The 18,910-nt window shown below is 49.0% G+C and overlaps 1 long non-coding RNA gene across 1 annotated transcript in view; it reads left to right on the top strand.

Moving 5' to 3' along the window:
• The first annotated feature begins 2,729 nt into the window (after window positions 1-2,729).
• The window catches only part of LOC149467673 (uncharacterized), a 55,340-nt gene continuing 39,159 nt past the window's right edge, over window positions 2,730-18,910 (top strand). Inside the window, exon 1 of the long non-coding RNA XR_016311897.1 lies at window positions 2,730-2,928. This is a non-coding gene — a long non-coding RNA (uncharacterized LOC149467673). The remainder of the gene's footprint in view (window positions 2,929-18,910) is intronic.

Here is an 18,910-nt window from a genome sequence, read left to right as displayed (position 1 = left end):
AGAGCTGTCTGACATCATTGACCAAATATGGTCTTGACTGTATTTGGTCAACGGCATTTCCCAGGATTCCTGCAGGCTTGCTTACACGGCTGCAGAAAAATTGTTGCTAAAATGCCAGCACCTATCAGAATCTTAGCAACTAATGACACTGTGCAACCCGTATAGCTGGAAGTATTAATTTATTGGCCGTAATAATACTGATGATAAATTAAGGATTTCCTTAACAGCGGGATGTTTGGGCTGATGAACCAGCTAAATTGTTTGGCCAGCCCACAACTGCCAGATTTGCAAAATTCAGGTCACTGGGCTGAGCCCAAACCTCATCCCTACTAAGTACAAATTCCCCTGCATATAAATCATGTATCCCTCTAATTCAAACTCCTCATTAAACAAAAAGGTGCTTCCAAGTGAATTCTTCAGGAAGGTTGGTACTTATTAATCATAAAAACAGGTTAAAACACCATCACCGTGTCTTGTGACACTTCGTACCGTAACCTTTTCCAGACCAAGTAGCCATTAAGGTGCCATAAAAAGCATTGATGGTGTTTGTGTTTTTTTATTACATATTTTATTAATTTAATCGTTACACAAAACCAATACAATATCCATCATTACAAAAGAAAACATTTTCCTATACATACATCCCCCATTACCCTCTTTTCATAACACCCCCCTCCCCCACTAACCCCCCGTATCTGCTCCCATTCCTTTTCTATTTTCTTCCTATTCTTTCTGTTCCTCTACTATCTGTAACTTACTTCTCTTCATTTCTTTCTTCCTTCTTTTCTTTTGCCTAACTTTTATTAGATTGTTCTTTCTTCTTGTCATTGTACCCTTAATCCCACACCCCCAACAACATAAAGGTGATCTCTCTACTTCTTGCTTATGTGCCACATTAGGCGTAATATACCATTATTATTATTATTACACAGGATTTATATAGCGCCAACAGTTTGCGCAGCGCTTTACAATATAAGGGAGACAGTACAATTACAATACATTTCAGTACAGAAGGAATAGGGGGGCCCTGCACCAAAATAGAACAGCTGTCATCGGTTCCCACTGTGTCCGCGTCTCGTTGGAGCAGCATGGTGGCTGGAGGGAGACAGCTGTGGAGCCGGCCGGTGTGCACGTACCCCTCAGAGGCAGCTGGAATGCATGCTGGAGTGCAACATCATCATGGGAGTGATGACATCAGTGGACCAGGATACAATGTGACGCGTTGCGGAGCATGCGCTGGCCTCTAGTGGCGGAAGCACGCTCCTTTGTCAAGCAGAGAGAAGACAGAAGACTGTTCTTTATATATAGGATGGACGGTCTTCTGTCTTCTCCTTGCTTGACAAAGGAGCTTGTTTCCACCACTAGAGGCCAGCGCATGCTCCGAAACGCGTCGCATTGCATCCTGGTCCACGAACGTCATCACGCCGATGTTGCGCTCCAGCATGTGTTTCAGCTGCCTCTGAGGGGTACGTGCATGCTGGCCGGCTCCACAGCTGTCTCCCTCCAGCCACCACGCTGCTCCAGCGAGACGCGGACACAGTGGGAACCGATGACAGCCGTTCTATTTTGGTGTTACACCTAACATGCCTGTATTTATCCACATAAATGTGAGTGTTCCTACTTTTACACTACAATAAAGTGTTATGCTGCACTTAGAGGCGCTTCTCCTTCTCTCCTTCACACAGAGTCTGCTACAGTACTATATGAAGCTTGCCCTTAGTGCCATACAGACCCCCCAATTAAATTCACCGTAACCATCTCTACCTACTACCAGACTGATGCAGGATTCCAGCCTAACGGGTCTAAGAAGGACTCACTGTTGATACCTTCCCTTTTTGTTATGGAGCAGGCTGGCCTATTTACCCAAAGATATTGTTTCTGCAGAAGACACCCGGGGGAGGCCTAGAACTCCTGATATACTTTGTTGCTATGGAGGGGCTCCTCCTAACTAATGTTTCCAAGACTCATACACACGCTGAAGTGCTTTATTTGGTTTTTGTAGCAGGATCATAATACCCTGCTGGCAGAATATTTAGCCAGTTTAGATAGAAGTGAGAGTTGTGGGTTTTTTTATGTGTTTGTCTTTTCTGCAGGTTCATCATGGACGGCTGTCCTCCTGCTCCAGCTTTTGGACCTTAAGATTTTCTCAAAAATGTAAGTTCCGTTTATGGAGGGCTTCCTTCCAGGAGGAGGTGCTCCATCTTCATGTAATATATGTAATATGTCCTATTGTATATGTTCTTTTCATGTTTTCTAGCCACAGGGAGCTGTAGTTAGGTTATTATGTATATATATATTAATGCTGGATATATTTGAAGTGTACATAATTTATTTTTTTACCTACTATTTATTTGTACATTTTTTGTCACTTTTTGTTTTTTTCCCCAGCCAATGAGGACATGGTTGTTTTCTAGTGTGTGTGTGTGTGTGTTTGTATGTAATACCCTCCAGTGTAGATAGTTTTTTGTGTGTACTGTTAGAGGCTTGCTAGACGCATGGGTGTGAGTCAGTCCGGGTGTGAGTCAGCAAAGTTACTTTAGGTTAGAGCTGAAGGACTCTACAGGTCAATACACTGGTACCTTCCCCTGCACTAGAAACTTGGAGACATTTCTAGAATCCAGGAGGGGGCTCATCTGCATATTTATGGGAGTCTGACCAATCCCAGGTAGGAGGCCTGCGGCTAGCTCAACCCATAAATATGAGAGAGCCTGGCCAGCAAGGGAGTCGGGTGGAAGATAGAGTGAGGCAGTGCTGCTGGTGTGGAACCTGGGAGGGGGGCCCAGAGGAGGGGGTCTGCCTACGGACTCTGGGAGCTGGAAAGAGGGACCTCCACTGTTCTACAGTCTATGGGGAAGAACTGCCTGTCAGCAGGGGAAGAAGCCAGCCTGAAAGCAGCTTCACCTTTTAAAGCTATAGGAACAGAAAAGTGTAAGTACCTCTACACCCTGTGGGCCTACAAGGGAGAGGGTATTCAGGTGTAACACCCAACTAGTTCTCCTGGGACAGCAGTCCCATGTGTCTCAGAATACCATGGGATATTCTTCATGAAAGCCAGGTGGATGAGATTTTCATTTGTGTCTGAAGAAGGGTCATTTAAGGGTACTGAATGCTCCTAGAAAATAATGTGTGCTGATCGGATTTGTTAACCCCTAATAAAACAACAAAAAAACAAGCTACAAGCTCATGGACTGTTTACTGACTTTGGATGCAAGAGTGGAAAATGCCTGGCTGTGCAGAGCTTTGGGGGGCCCAAAACTCAACAGCTCCTGCGGGGGTAGTGCTATGCTTATCACATGCTTGCCTTACGTTTTCCATATGTACAACTGAATACTACTCTTAGAAGGTTCTCTTGCATGGCTTTGTATTCTTTTTTTTCTCCTTATCTCTGCTCATCTGGAGCAGCATTGACTCATCCAGTTTCCATTTTGGGGCCGCATCCTTTTTACCAGATACTGACTGAACCCCCAGTGCTTGGGATCATGTAATTCGTTTTTTGATCATTTAAATGGTATAGTATAGTAAGGTTATAAAATATGTAGCACTAACCCCGCAGGAGCTGCTGAGTTTGGGATCCTACATAGCCAGGCAACACAAATTTTCCACATAGACCTGCATCCATGAGACAATAACCACTCTTTGAGCTTGTTTTTTGGGGGATTTTATTAGGGGAATGGAATTTGGATGGGGTATGGGATGTCCAAAGGGAACAGCAACTGAGGACAATCTTCCTGAAACTATGTACAATGCTCTTTAACAGCAAAAAAAATCTTCTGGAAAGGTAGCCATAATCGCTTGTCCTTCTGCTGGGCCTCTCCTAACATACTGCACAGATGGTCCTTTGTCTAGGGGCCAATGAGGTCCTGAGCTTTCCTCCATTCCAGCTCCTCTGCCCTTTCCCATCTGAGCCCCTTCCCATTTGGGACATTTCCCATGCTCCTGTTCTCCAGCCTCTCACTTCCTCTCCATCTTCCACCTGAACTCTCCTGCTGCTGAACAGGCTCTCTCACATTTGAAGGCTGCCCTGGCCACATGCCAAGCCTCCTGCTTGGGGATTGGCCAAGGTCCTCCAGGTGTGCAAGCCAGCTCCTCCTCACCCCTTCCTACTGCTTCTAGAATTTTCTCCAAGATCTCTAGAGCAGGGGGAACTGGCCTGCAGAGCCTCTCAGCTCTGAACAAAATTTGACCTCCCTCTGACTATCACCACAGGCTGCTACTCAGCCTCTAACTAACAATTGAGCACTAGGTCCCCCTAGCTATCTAGGAGGGTGCTGCAAATACATACCATATGTTGCCATCTATCGCTCTAAAAAAAATCACTGCTACAACTTAAATGACAGTAATGCACAGAAAAATTTTATACTTTGTATTCCTGTGTTGTCCTCTAAGACTGCCAGCTCTGAACTGCACTTTTTCATACAATTAAATAAACCTTTGCTAGGTGAAAAGCTTAATGAAAATTAAAATATTTGCATTTTCAAGAATCTGGAATCATTAAATTATAAAAAAAAAATCTGTAGGAATGTTTTTGCTTCCCATGATGGCAAATTCCTTTTGTATGGCCACACATGTTTGCCCCGGTCTTTACCTTTTCACTAGCATCCCAATACTGCATCATCTAGCAGTCAAAGTCAAGTAAAGCTGACAACAGCCATTTATCATCTTGTAAGACTAGACTCTCAAATGAAACCCATTACTCCATTTTCCCCCCTTAAATGGAGAGGAGGGGTTCTCTAAATCAATTGAAGATGTTATCCTAAAGGGAAGCAAAACATCTGATTAAAGGATTACAGTTGTGCTCTGCAAGGCATGCTCCCAGCCTCAGTTCTACACATGTTGTAATTATCTCCAGGCCACAGCCATAGAGCTGTTGCCTTCCCCAGGGACTGAACAATCCTTGAATCTGTGACCAGTCAGGTAAACCATCCCCCATATCACATAGATCTTAAAACCTGTGTTGCTGGTCAGCTCCACATTTAGACACTTGGGTGGTCATGAAATCCATTACAGCTATCTTGGAGTCTTGATGTCAGAATCTAGACCTTTTGGTGGTGGTATAGAGACAAACATCAGTGGAACTAAGAAAATGCTTGTTTCTTAGCAACTCTTTTCTTCTTTTAAATATTCAAGTACATTGATCTATTTTAACCTGAGGCTTTCACATGCAAATAAAAATCAGTCCATACAGTCTGTATTGCTCTTTTTTTAATGTTTACACTAATATATACATCTTCAGGACAACTGTTTCCTTGTTCTCAGTCCAAGCAATACTCATACTGTATTTAACATGTTTGAGGTGAAATACAATCACCTCAAACGTGCCAATAAAGAACCACAAGAGACAACAGCAGTTATGAGAGAAAATCTTTGAAATAATAATGGCAGTTTAGAAAACTTGATTTCAGTTTCCTACCTGCTTTTAGTTTAAAGTGTGCAAACACCATGCTGAAATCTGTCAGTAAAGGTTTTCAAAAGAAAGAGGGAGCAGGTGATAACGTCAGCGTTGAGCTTGTCAGTCAGCATGGCAAACCAACTGTTTGTCTAGTTTCCTCAGTGAGGACTCATTTGCCTATCACATGCAGAGGGAGGTAATGCCTCAGACAGATCTCAGTGTATTAAAGTGGTTGTAAACCTCTGACATAAAATATGAACAAAGCATATCCCTATACTGTACACTCTGTAGTTGTCTTTATCCAGAGCACTAAGAGTCATTTTTGTCTGCTGCCTCCGTCCTCTGCTATCTGTAAGACAAGTTTTCCTGACACCAAGAGGTAAAAAGGTGACAGGGGAGTGACCTCCCACATGGAAGAGAAATATTTTTTTTATATATTTAGAAAAAAAATTATATATGTGACATATATTTACAATATATTGGCCTACGCTAATATATTTTAACATGTATTCTAAAAAATTTAAATTTAACAATATTTTCTAAAGGCATATATTTAAAAATATATATTTTTAAAATATATTCTTCATATTTTTGCTTTAACATATAAAAAAGTCATTTTAATGTATAGTTTTACATATATTTGTAAATGCATTCCAAAAATGTAGATTAAATGTATCTTCAAAGACATATATTTGAAAATTTATTTTTAAAAATATTTTTTCATTTTTTTAATATAAAAAAAAGCATTTCAACATAATATATATATATATATATATATATATATATATATATATATATATATATATATATGAAATATTTTGAATACGGCCAAAAATTGTAGTATTTCAAATATATGTCAATATATTTGGGAAGAATATTTTAAAAATACATTTAAAATATAATTTTTTTCCACATGGGCTCCAGCACACAGCATGTGATGGACAGTCTCGTTCTATTCCTTTGCGCTGTATGAGATGTGTGTGTTCCTTCCTTTCACTCAGCTCTCAGAGCTCTCCTGACTGAGATCATCAGAGTGTAACTTCAACTCCCCCCCTTTCTGAAACTCATACAAGCTTGTAGAGAAGAGAGACTGCAGATAAACAGGTGCAACTTATATAGAAGGATTTGTTTCATCTCTGGAAATCACCTGAGGCCAGTCACTGCACTCCATATTTACAATGTATACAACCACTTTAAATAGAAAATCTGAAAGCTTGCTTAGAGCATCACAACACGACTGTGTACTTAATGATTTATTCACATTCCAAATATGATTCTGAATAATTTACTTTTCCTGAATTTTAAAAGGTGTTTCTATGTAAACTGGAGCCTACTCAGCTCCTGTAATAACTCAGAATGGTTCCTGTTTTTAACAGTTCTCCAGTTGTGAAGATCTATCATTGGTTTTCTTAGATTTCATCTATTTGAGTGCACTTTCTGCACAGACAACCTTTCAACTGCCAAGAAAAGAATGGTTAGGTAAAGATTTGGACTGGGCTGTAGGATACAGGGACTGCTCAACAGGGTCAAAATCATCAATAGGATCACTATTTAGAGTAGGGGTAGGCAACCTTTGAGAAGTGGAGATCTACCTGAGCAACATGGAAGAGATCAAAGATTACTGGGGTGCAGCGCCCTTTTTAATTATTTTTAAAGAACTTAACTAGCAAGTCCCCATAAAAAGGATGACATGAAGAAAACTTATACAAATATAATTACAAGTTACAATTTTCTAGGCCCAAAGAGTCCTCTTGTCCAGCAGCACTGTACAGCCACACTAGGAAATCTTCAGAGCTGAGTAATAAATAAATATAAATGGAGTAGTAAGAACCATCTTTTTGAACAAAAGTACTATTTAAACGAAATATTAAAATGGTTCTTAGTTTTAGGTAGAGGACACCCTGTAATTTATTGTTTTGCTTTTTTTATGACAGTGCTGTGCCCTACCATTGTGTAAAAATGGTTTTGTATCACACATGGTCTTCATCTAGGCCAGTTAAGGGGATTCAGAGCGCATGTCAAATGCAGAGGAAACTGGACCCAGTTTGGGAGGGATGAAGTCTCCAATCTTTGGTAATGGTTTTGTGAACAACCATGAACAACCGTAAACAACCAACACACTAATTGAGCAGGTGTGTGTAGGGCTTTTAGTAGAGACCTGACTAAGGTTCAGGGCTCCACTCTGGCAGACAGAGAAGGTCACTGCCCAGGAGCCAGGAAGACTGCTCCTAGGAGACAGTACAGCAGGGATTTTCAGCAACACCATGACAGAACAGAAGTTCTCAGTTTCCTGGCTACTGCAACTCTGTCTGCCTTGGACTGCACAGGCTCCTGCCCAGTTACAAACACAGTTTCTTGGTATCACTTTCAAGCCACAGCCTGGTTAGATCTGACCACCTCTCCTTGAGGTCAGAGCAGACACTCTCCTAGTGTCTCTTCACCCACATACTGCTCCAGGAGCTGGCGTCCATGGAAAAAAAAGCACTGAATCTCAGACAGTCCCCCTGCTGATGTTCAGTAAGATGTGGACACCGGGTTAGAGGCTTCATCCTTCTCAAGATTTGTTTGAAGCCTCCAGACTACAGAACACAATCCAGGAGTTACTAACCCCTGATAAAAATGTAAAACCGTTTTTTCCACTCCAAATAGTCATCCTGGAGCACCTCAACCTGAACCATTGAGAACCCTGTGCGAGATATGCTCCTTCTGACACCATGACTAGACGTAGCACTGTCAAAATTGAAATAACTTTTTGGCAATTATTCAAAGGTCTATTTTAGTCTTTTTACTTAATTCAGAAACATAATGGGATTAAAACTTCTATGAAAACTACAACAGCAGCTATTTTTATTAACATTGTGTTCCATTTTGTATGTCAAATATTTTTCTAAATTTAGCCTTTTCAGTTGTGTTCTGTATGTTCAACATATTAAAGAAGAAGTATAGCCAAAGCTATTTTGGCTATATTCGCCCTGGGGATTACAGGAGTGCAGTTCATTCTGCAATCCTATGACCCATTTTCAGCCATTAGCAGGCTAAAGCCTGCTCCTGGCTGATGCCACAGAGTCAGTCCATGCTCTGAAAAGATCCCAACCGTATGGTCGGGATCCACTCAGAAGCATGGACCAGCAGCTGGCTCAGCTTCTGAGGTGTGCCTCTGGGAGACTAAGTGATCAGCAGTGTTTGATCATTCAGTTCTCAGTGCAGAGCTGGTGGGGTGCTGCATCCAGCTAGGTGAGTATAATGGGTATTTTTAATCCCATGCTTCTCTTTTACAGGTTTATTATAAGTGAATGGATTTATGACCTGGTGTACATCAAGAATGTATCATTTCCATAAGTATTTTGTCGCTAAAAGGTTTTCCTCCTTCCAGTCTCTCAAATTTAGGCAGTATACCAGCTCATATACAGATTTATCTTACATTCAAATTTAAACCAAAAATTTACCAGCAGTCATTTGGTTAAAAGCTAAATGAGCCCACAAATTGCTTTAATTGGTGACAATCTTCTTAGTCATCATTACAACATGTAATCTGCCCTCTAGTTGTTTGACTGCTATGTGATCTCTTGTTAAGTGAGCAGGAATGTGCAGATGGGGTGCTCTCTTTTCAGCTCTTCCTGAGCTGTGTATCTGATTATTTGCAAAGCATAGGGTGGCTTCATTAGGTCCATCTAATCCCTTTTAATCCTTTCCAAATAAAGACATTAAGTCTTTCCAGGGTCCATCATTATAAACAAGATTTTACAGGCGGAGATATTACAACCTGCCACACGGTCAGGATTCCTTTGGTTCCCGGTATGATTCTACACAACCTGTAACAGACTAAGCTCATCTATCCAGTCAACTGGGGGAACACATTAAGCATTCAGAGATACCTAGTGTGTGTCTTTCCAGATTCTTTCCATGCTTCTTGTCAAACATTATAGGTTATAATTACAGCTGGATGAGAACTCACCATGAACAGAAGGTGTAGTTATAAAAAAAAAAAATTAAGACAATTATCTGCTAGGCAACATGGTATGTTAGTTCAGAATGTTATGGTATTCAGCCTGTATTTTATACTGTGGATTATGTGGATTTTATCCTTTGAGTTACCTTTCCAATTATAACTCAGAAATAGTTTTGGCCTGCCAAACTGAAAAAAACTTTATGCCTTCATAGGGATTTACTTATAACTTCTTAAAGAAATTTTGATAGGTATAAAACCACCACTACCCTGCACAAATAGAGGGGAATTTATCAAAACTGGAGCAGGCAGAATCTGGAGCAGGTGTGCATGGCAGCCAATCAGCTTCTTTCACAATAGCAAAATTAGGGGGCGCATACCACACCATAGATCAGCCCCATCCACTGATGAGGTAACAGTCCCCTGTATCTTGGATATGCCCCTCAGACTAATCTCTCCTTGATTGGGCTTAGTCGTAGAGGTACATCTACACCCAGTCGATGTGAAACACTTCAGAGGGGCCTCCCAGCTACTGCTATACTGCCTTTTGAAAAGCAATACATCGCAGATCACATTTCAAAGGCCGTAAGCATTGTCACCAGTATGAAAGAGCCTTTTGAATCAAGGTAGCTATGATCATGTCATCTGCTATTACTTGAATGCCATCAATATCCCAAGATGCTTCTTCATGTTTTGATGAAACACTTTACCAGCATGTTTTTCAATAAATTCTTTGTTTATAACAAACTGGTAAAGATACATGTTATATCGTATAAGTAAGGGCACAAAATATCCAAATTACAACACACACAGCTTTATTATTGAAAGAAATTATTAAAACTGAATCAGCAGTTAGGTACATAACTCACAAGGTGGAAGGGTAGGGACCAATGCCCTAGCAATATTGGGATAAATAACTCCATAACCTGAGTACAGCAGACGTACATGAAGGGCAGTGGTGCATAAGGTGAGCACAAAATTGGAGAGGGGAAAGGGTACATGTACGTGGAACTCCAAAAATATTTTGGAAGAAATACCAAGTTTGTAAGAACAAAGATGTTCAGAAAGCTAAGCTAAGGTTTTAGAGGGGAGTAAAGGGAGCGCAGCCAACACAGCAAACCCTGCAGATTTCATTCAGGACCATGCTCTGGTGTATTAGGTTATAAGGTGAGACAGGATGAAAAGGGGGGTGATAGCAAAGACAGGAGAGGGGAAAGAGGAAAGGAGAAAGAAAATGAGAGGGAAAGAATGGAAAAGAAAGGTGAATAGGGAGCTGGGAAGGGGGAGAAGGATTAGTGGTGAGTTAAGGTGGAAAATGCATTATGTATGTGACTACAGTAATAAAAAGCAGTTTTGAAAAAGCAAGCAGAGTCACGTTTGGAAAAGTTGCTCTAGACTACCTGAGTTCCAAAGTGACCTGTATTTGGGTGTGAGATATACTCCCACTACAGTAGTATGTACCAAGTATTCTGAAATATTGAGTCCATACCCTTGTTAATAATGTCTTCAATAGTTTTAATACTTTTCAGCCTGTCAAACTAGTTTTTTTTACTGTTGGTGGGATAGGTTGATTCCATAATGCTGGAATATAAGCTCAAACAGCATACATCATGTGAATGTTTATACTGTAAGATTTTACAGTATGTCCCCCAGCCCGGACACCACCCCCCATTGATTTCTCCGTCACATCCAACAGCGCTACCATCAAACCCGCCCTGCAGGCCAGAGTACTGGGTGTCATTCTGGACTCCAACCTATCCTTCCAGCTCCAAGTCCAATCTTTAACAAACTCGTGCAGACTCCACCTCCGCAACATCGCCAAAATCCGCACGTTCCTAACCCCAGAAACCACTAAACAGCTCATCCACTCCCTCATCATATCACGACTCGACTACTGCAACTCCCTCCTCACTGGCCTGCCTCGCCGCTGGCTATCCCCTCTTCAGTCCATCCTGAACACGGCTGCCAGACTCATTCACCTTTCCAACGGCTCTGTCTCCGCCACCCCCCTGTGCCAATCCCTCCACTGGCTTCCGATTGCGCAACGGATCAAATTCAAAATCCTAACACTGACGTACAAAGCTGTCCACCATACTGCCCCGTACTACATCTCTGACCTAATATCCAAGTACCGCCCAGCACGCACACTCCGCTCCTCACAAGACCTCCTTCTCTCTAGTTCCCTGGTCTCCTCCTCCCATGCCCGCCTCCAGGACTTCTCCAGGGTGTCACCCATCCTCTGGAACTCCCTGCCCCAACCCATCAGATTATCACCTACTCTCCTCTCCTTTAGGCGCACCCTGAAAACCCATCTCTTCAGAGAAGCCTACCCCACCCCCTGCTAACTTGCCGACCTCCTCCACTCTTCCTACCACTCCATCCCCCACAGCTATCTCCTCCTGTGCCACCACCCCCTCCCTCCTAGATTGTAAGCTCGAAAGAGCAGGGCCCTCGATCCCCTCATGTTTTGCATTGTATTGGTATTGTTCTGTCACATGTTCTGTCCCCCTTTGTAATGTACAGCGCTGAGCGAACTATTGGCGCTTTATAAATACTGTATAATAATAATAATAATAATAATAATAATGATGAAGTGGGAAGAGAGTGAGCTTTTTGGTAGTTGGCTGATTATAAATTTACTACATAATTGTATGTACCTGGGTCCAGAAGTGTCCTAGTTTAGAACAGGACCAGAAGATATGCATTTGAGTTCAAAACAGTACCCAAGGATGATCTGAGGTATTTGAAAATATGATACATAGGATATTAATGGTCCTATACCACCTAGTTATGAGTGTATAACCAGATTCTTCATATCTGTTTTTTATTAATGATTTAAAGGACAAGGAAAGAAAGAATATGTTTGGCTAGTATGGCCCTGATGCATTCCTGCTGAAAGGATGACAGGGGGCGATCAAAAGTTAATGCGTACCTATTCTCTCCACCTTTACTGTCCCAAAGAGACCAAATCAGGGTCTATAGATTGATCAGCATATGAAGGCCAGCACAAGTGTTAAATGAAATGTTGGGTTCTATAGTTGCCAGACTTTCCCTCTGATGTAAATGCTTGGTATTTAACCCTTTCGCTGCCAGGCCCTGTGCTCCACTTTTAAACTCAGGTGGCGAGACCATTTTTGTAATCTTTGCTGTTTTATTTTTCCCTTACAGCTTTCAGAGTTTGTAAAAGACCCCCCAAACCATATATTTTCTGAAAACACATGAGCAGTGGAATAAAAGCAAGATACTGCTGATTTTTTTAGGCACCACAATAGTTGCGCAAATTTTTTTATTTTTATTTTTTTACAGCTTAATTTTTTGGCCTCATGCCCACTGCTGCTCATAAACGTTAGTTCATGAGCTTTTGGTGCTTATTGCCAAAGCCCCAGAGCATAGTCATTTATCAGAGTTTACCAATAGCAGAGTTTAGGGCCAGTTAAACATCCCTCCCCTGAATGCAGAAGAATTGCATTCAGGAAAGGATTAATTGAAATGAATAAACGGCCAAGCGCTAAACGCGCTGTCCAGTGCAGTGTACATGGAGCCTTTTTTTTGCACAGGTACATTTTTATTTTTTAAATTTTTTGGGGGGAAGGGGGGGGGGTTGGTCTAAACAGACCTCTAATGTCCCTTTTTTGAAAGAGAAATGGACTGAAGACAGTCCATTTCTCTGCACTGAAGATGAACGAGATAAGAGTCTGTATGGACTCCTAATTCATTCATAAAGTGAAACATAGTAAACACTGTTTACTATTCAGTATTTCATTTTCAAACTGACACATAGTAAATACAGTTTACTATGTACCAGTGATGAAAGATCTGTAGTGATCACTGGCTGTATGCTTTCAGGATAGGAAGGGGGCTGTCAGGAATGGACTGGCCAGCAATAGTGGGACTCAGCTGCCTTATGAGCTGCAGTACCAGGGCTGGCCAGCGGGTGCTCCCAGCAATCAGAGACTCAACCTTGCAGCCAGTCAAACACCTGGAACTAATTATACTGGTGTATTTAAGGGACATTCAGACCTGCAGACTCTGCCTTGGTGTTGTGTTTCTCTTGGGCCCTGTATCCTGTTCCTGCTCTCTGTTCCTGTCTGATTCTCTGCTGACCCTGCTCTGATCCCTGGCTTGTCTGACCATTCTCCTCTGCCTGACCCTCTGTACCACACTGCCCGCTACCTGCTGAACCTAGCCTGTGACCCCGACCATTCTCCACTTGCTCCCCCTGTACCTACCTGCCCGACTGATATTGACCCGGCCTGCCTGACGACGCTTGCATTGTATGTACTGTTATCTGTGGGTGGTTTGGTTTGGTTTGTTTGCACTGTGTTATGTTTTAGTATTGCACTGCGTTTATGTTTGTATGGTTAGTGTTAATAAATTACATTGTTTATAACATATCTGAAGTTTGCGTTTCCCTGCGTCAGTCACACACCTCTGGTCATACCCGGGAGCCCTGACATTACACCAAGGCCAATCCTGACCAGAAGTGGCTGCACTGGGAAGCCATCTTGGCTTGTTGCTGGGAAGGATGGATCTGGATGAGGTTGTGTATTTATATCTGCTAGTGTTTGATGACAGAGAGTATGCTTATCAAACTCTGAAGGAGTATCCCCGGGATGAACTGCTAGAATGTATACGGCTCGCTCATGTTCTAGTAGATCAGGGCACAGAGTTCTCTGAGGTGCAGCCTTTGATTGAGGTTTGTGCTGAGTTGGTTTCATCTGGTTCCCCCGAATGCAGGGATGAATTTTTGCCACCATTTAGTGCAGACCAGGTAGAGTCCCTGGTGTGGTTATTAGAGGATGATGTGGGTTACTTTCTGGAGCATTATTCCACATGTTCACCACAGACACTAAGAGATTGTATAAACGCAGTGCAGTCATTGACCAGACAGGCTTTGTGTAAGCTCAGCTTTGTTCAACCCATACTGCAGACATGGACAGATTTGTTGCACCCAGCCTCAGTCAGCTTACAAAAACCCAGTCCTGCTTCTAATCTATTTCCTCAAAACTCTATTCCTGCATTCCCAACAGCTCCTCCTGCCCTGCTATCTACCGCATGTCAGTCCCCTGTTCCCACTCGCTGCACCTATCCTGCCTTTAACCCTGTAAAGAAGCCCTCTGTAGCAACTGCTCCCTCTCCTGTTCCATCCTCCAGTTCTTCTCTGTCTCCAGCTGCTCCATTCGTTTACAGACCTGCGTTTACTTGCAGTGCTCCAGTAGTTAAAACCAGAAAAAAGCGAAAATTCTTTCTAACCAATACCATCCTGCCAGTATCCAAACCGGTGAACCTGCCTTCCGTGGTTCAGCCTGAAGCCTCTACTCAGCCTGAATCCTCTACTCGGCCTGATGCCTGTACTCGGCCTGATGCCTGTACGCAGCCTGATGCCTCTACTCGGCCTGATGCCTGTACGCAGCCTGATGCCTCTACTCGGCCTGATGCCTGTACGCAGCCTGAAGCCTCTACTCGGCCTGATGCCTGTACGCAGCCTGAAGCCTCTACTCGGCCTGAAGCCTCTACGCGGCCTGATGCCTCTACTCGGCCTGATGCCTGTACGCAGCCTGATGCCTCTACTCGGCCTGATGCCTGTACGCAGCCTGAACTCTCTACTCGGCCTGAAGCCTCTACTCAGCCTGAAGCCTCTACTCGGCCTGAAGCCTCTACGCGGCCTGATGCCTCTACTCGGCCTGATGCCTGTACGCAGCCTGATGCCTCTCTTCAGCCTGAAGCCTCTACTCGGCCTGAAGCCTCTACTCGGCCTGATGCCTCTACTCGGCCTGAAGCCTCTACTCGACCTGATGCCTCTACTCGGCCTGAAGCCTCTACTCGGCCTGATGCCTCTACTCGGCCTGATGCCTCTACTCGGCCTGAAGCCTCTACTCGGCCTGAAGCCTCTACTCAGCCGGACGCCGGCATTCAGCCTGATGCCTCTACCCAGCATGACGATCCTATTAGGCCAGTTGACTCAATGCCTGCTGTTGATCCAGATGATCCTGTACCTGATCCGGTGCCCGCTGTCGTGCCAATGGACTCGGAGCCCGCTGTCGTACCTGGTGACTCGGTGCCCACTGCCTTGCCAGATGACGCGGTGCCCGCTGGCGAGCCAAATGACCTGATGCCTGGTGACCCAGTGCCCGCTGTCATACCTGGTGACCCGATGCCCGCTGTCGAGCCAGACGATCCACAGCCTGGTGACCCGGTGCCCACTGCCTTGCCAGATGACGCGGTGCCCGCTGGCAAGCCAAATGACCTGATGCCTGGTGACCCAGTGCCCGCTGTCATACCTGGTGACCCGATGCCCGCTGTCGAGCCAGACGATCCAATGCCTGGTGACCCGGTGCCCACTGCCTTGCCAGATGACGCGGTGCCCGCTGGCAAGCCATATGACCTGATGCCTGGTGACCCAGTGCCCGCTGTCATACCTGGTGACCCGATGCCCGCTGTCGAGCCAGACAATCCGGTACCTGATGACCCGGTGCCCACTGTCGTGCCTGTTGACTCGGAGCCCACTGCCTTGCCAGATGACGCGGTGCCCGCTGTCGAGCCAAATGACCTGATGCCTGGTGACCCGATGCCCGCTGTCCAGCCTGACGATTCAATGTCTGCCCCAGTGCCCGCGGTCATGCCAGTTGACTCGGAGCCCACTGCCTTGCCAGATGACGCGGTGCTCGCTGTCAAGCCAAATGACTTGATGCCTGGTGACCCGATGCCCGCTGTCCAGTCAGACGATCCAATGTCTGACCCAGTGCCCGCGGTCATACCGGTTGACTCGGAGCCCACTGCCTTGCCAGATGACGCGGTGCCCGCTGTCGAGCCAAATGACCTGATGCCTGGTGACCCGATGCCCGCTGTCCAGCCAGACGATCCAATGTCTGACCCAGTGCCAGCAGTCATGCCAGTTGACTCGGAGCCCACTGTCGTGCCTGGTGACTCGGTGCCCGCCGCTTCGCCTGGGGGCCCGAGACCTGTCGCTCCGCCTGGGGGTCCGGCGCCCGCCGCTCCGCCTGGGGGTCCGGCGCCCGCCGCCCCGCCTGGGGGCCTGAGACCTGTCGCTCCGCCTGAGGGCCCGAGACCTGTCGCTCCACCTGGGGGTCCGGCGCCCACCGCTCCGCCTGAGAGCCCGAGACCTGTCGCTCCGCCTGGGGGTCCGGCGCCCACCGCTCCGCCTGAGGGCCCGAGACCTGTCGCTCCGCCTCGGGGTCCGGCGCCCGCCGCTCCGCCTGAGGGCCCGAGACCTGTCGCTCCGCCTGGGGGCCCGAGACCTGTTGCTCCGCCTGGGGGCCCGGCGCCCGCTGCTCCGCCTGAGGGCCCGAGACCTGTCGCTCCACCTGGGGGTCCGGCGCCCGCCGCTCCGCCTGAGGGCCGAGACCTGTCGCTCCGCCTGGGGGTCCGGCGCCCGCCGCTCCGCCTGAGGGCCCGAGACCTGTCGCTCCGTCTGGGGGTCCGGCGCCCACCGCTCCGCCTGAGGGCCCAAGACCTGTCGCTCCGCCTGGGGGTCCGGCGCCCGCCGCTCCGCCTGAGGGCCCGAGACCTGTCGCTCCGTCTGGGGGTCCGGCGCCCACCGCTCCGCCTGAGGGCCCGAGACCTGTCGCTCCGCCTCGGGGTCCGGCGCCCGCCGCTCCGCCTGAGGGCCCGAGACCTGTCGCTCCGCCTGAGGGCCCGAGACCTGTCGCTCCACCTGGGGGTCCGGCGCCCGCCGCTCCGCCTGAGGGCCGAGACCTGTCGCTCCGCCTGGGGGTCCGGCGCCCGCCGCTCCGCCTGAGGGCCCGAGACCTGTCGCTCCGTCTGGGGGTCCGGCGCCCACCGCTCCGCCTGAGGGCCCAAGACCTGTCGCTCCGCCTGGGGGTCCGGCGCCCGCCGCTCCGCCTGAGGGCCCGAGACCTGTCGCTCCGTCTGGGGGTCCGGCGCCCACCGCTCCGCCTGAGGGCCCGAGACCTGTCGCTCCGCCTCGGGGTCCGGCGCCCGCCGCTCCGCCTGAGGGCCCGAGACCTGTCGCTCCGCCTGGGGGCCCGAGACCTGTTGCTCCGCCTGGGGGCCCGGCACCCGCCGCTCCGCCTGAGGGCCCGAGACCTGTCGCTCCACCTGGGGGTCCGGCGCCCGCCGCTCCGCCTGAGGGCCGAGACCTGTCGCTCTGCCTGGGGGTCCGGCGCCCGCCGCTCCGCCTGAGGGCCCGAGACCTGTCGCTCCACCTGGGGGTCCGGCGCCCGCCGCTCCGCCTGAGGGCCGAGACCTGTCGCTCTGCCTGGGGGTCCGGCGCCCGCCGCTCCGCCTGAGGGCCCGAGACCTGTCGCTCCGTCTGGGGGTCCGGCGCCCGCCGCTCCGCCTGAGGGCCCGAGACCTTTCGCTCCGCCTGGGGGTCCGGCGCCCGCCGCTCCGCCTGGGGGCCCAATGCCTGTCGCTCCGCCTGGGGGCCCGATGCCTGTCGCCCCGCCTGGGGGCCCGATGCCTGATGCCCCGCCTGGGGGCCCGATGCCTGTCGCCCCGCCTGGGGGCCCGATGCCTGTCGCCCCTCCTGGGGGCCTGGCGCCCGCTGCTCCGCCTGGGGGCCCGATGCCTGTTGCCCCGCCTGGGGGCCCGATGCCTGTCGCCCCGCCTGGGGGCCCGATGCCTGTCGCCCCGTCTGGGGGCCCGATGCCTGTCGCCCCTCCTGGGGGCCTGGCGCCCGCTGCTCCGCCTGGGGGCCCGATGCCTGTCGCCCCGCCTGGGGGCCCGATGCCTGTCGCCCCGCCTGGGGGCCCGATGCCTGTCGCTCCGCCTGGGGGCCCGATGCCTGTCGCCCCGCCTGGGGGCCCGACGCCTGTCGCCTTGCCTGGGGGCCCGACGCCTGTCGCCCCTCCTGGGGGCCTGGCGCCCGCTGCTCCGCCTGGGGGCCCGATGCCTGTTGCCCCGCCAGGGGGCCCGATGCCTGTCGCTCCGCCTGGGGGCCCGATGCCTGTCGCCCCGCCTGGGGGCCCGATGCCTGTCGCCCCGCCTGGGGGCCCGACGCCTGTCGTCTTGCCTGGGGGCCCGACGCCTGTCGCCCCGCCTGGGGGCCCGACGCCTGTCGCCCCGCCTGGGGGCCCGACGCCTGTCGCCCCTCCTGGGGGCCCGGCGCCCGCCGCTCCGCCTGGGGGCCCGATGCCGGTCGCCCCGCCCGGGGGCCCGATGCCTGTTGCCCCGCCCGGGGGCTCGGTGTGCCTCTGCCCGGTGTGCCTCTGCCCGATGTGCCTCTGCCCGGAGTCCAGCCCGATGTGCCTCTGCCCGGAGTCCATCTTGGTGTGCCTCTGCCCGGTGTGCCTCTGCCCGATGTGCCTCTGCCCGGAGTCCAGCCCGATGTGCCTCTGCCCGGAGTCCAGCTTGATGTGCCTCTGCCCGGAGTCCAGCCCGATGTGCCTCTGCCCGGAGTCCAGCCCGATGTGCCTCTGCCCGGAGTCCAGCCCGATGTGCCTCTGCCCGGAGTCCAGCCCGATGTGCCTCTGCCCGGAGTCCAGCCCGATGTGCCTCTGCCCGGAGTCCAGCCCGATGTGCCTCTGCCCGGAGTCCAGCCCGATGTGCCTCTGCCCGGTGTGCCGCTGCCCGGAGTGCCTCTGCCCGGAGTC

The sequence above is a fragment of the Staurois parvus genome, unplaced genomic scaffold, assembly GCF_062004578.1.
Source record: "Staurois parvus isolate SC_StPar_1 unplaced genomic scaffold, SC_StPar_1.0 ptg000104l, whole genome shotgun sequence".
In the NCBI taxonomy this organism is placed as follows: Eukaryota; Metazoa; Chordata; class Amphibia; order Anura; family Ranidae; genus Staurois; species Staurois parvus.
The sequence above is the reverse complement of the archived record's forward strand: the minus strand, read 5'-3'. Positions and strand labels throughout refer to the sequence as shown.